At 37.4% G+C, this 765-nt stretch overlaps 1 non-coding gene across 1 annotated transcript; it reads right to left on the minus strand.

The window, feature by feature from the left end:
- Positions 1-388: 388 nt before the first annotated feature.
- LOC142428432 (U1 spliceosomal RNA) lies at positions 389-552 on the minus strand. Its single transcript, XR_012780334.1, has one exon. It is a non-coding gene; the product is annotated as a U1 spliceosomal RNA (small nuclear RNA).
- Between the last annotated feature and the right edge of the window lie 213 nt (positions 553-765).

A 765-nucleotide genomic window follows, 5' to 3' on the forward strand; every position in this document is an offset into this window, starting at 1 on the left:
GGCTGATATTTATTCCCCAGGGATACAGTGGCAGAAAACCACATCAAACACCTTGAAAGAAGCCTGAGTAGGATAGTTTGCTGAAAGTTCCACCAGCAATGCAAGTGGAGGGCACAATAGTTTTGGGGCTTATTGGTCAATCTAAAATCTAGTAAGAATCGTTTAAAGAGCTGTTTCCAATGACAATAGCAGTAGGACTCTGAGAATGAAGAACATTTTGTATCTTTGACCAATGTTACTTCGTAATTCAGGAATAAAACATATAACTTTAAAAATAAAGATACTAGATCTTTCTAATGATGTGTTTCTTCTAAACGCAGTCCATGCAGATAATGCTAATACAGAGATCATGTATCTGAACTTTTTTTTCTTTTCTTTTTTTTAATAACAGGGGAGAGCATGATCGCAGTCCCCCACTACCACAAATTATGCAGTCGAGTTTCCCACATTTGGGGAAATCGCAAGGGTCAGCACATCCGGAGTGTAATGGATAAGCCTCGCCCTGGGAAAACCACCTTCGTGCTCATGGTATCTCCCCTGCCAGGTAAGTATTCATGTATCTGAAAATTATCTAAACTCTTTGTCAAGATAGAATTTATTATTCTAATTTGCTGTTGTTGGTCTTAACCAAAAACCCACACAGCATGTCATTTTCAATACATCTGAATGTTTTTTCTATGTCCCATGTAACTTGGACTACGGTGAATTATAAATCCTTGTGCCTAAAGATGGTTTCTAGTTTGAAACAAACTAAATAATACATAC

Source organism: Tenrec ecaudatus, chromosome 15 (assembly GCF_050624435.1).
Source record: "Tenrec ecaudatus isolate mTenEca1 chromosome 15, mTenEca1.hap1, whole genome shotgun sequence".
NCBI classification, from domain to species: domain Eukaryota; kingdom Metazoa; phylum Chordata; class Mammalia; order Afrosoricida; family Tenrecidae; genus Tenrec; species Tenrec ecaudatus.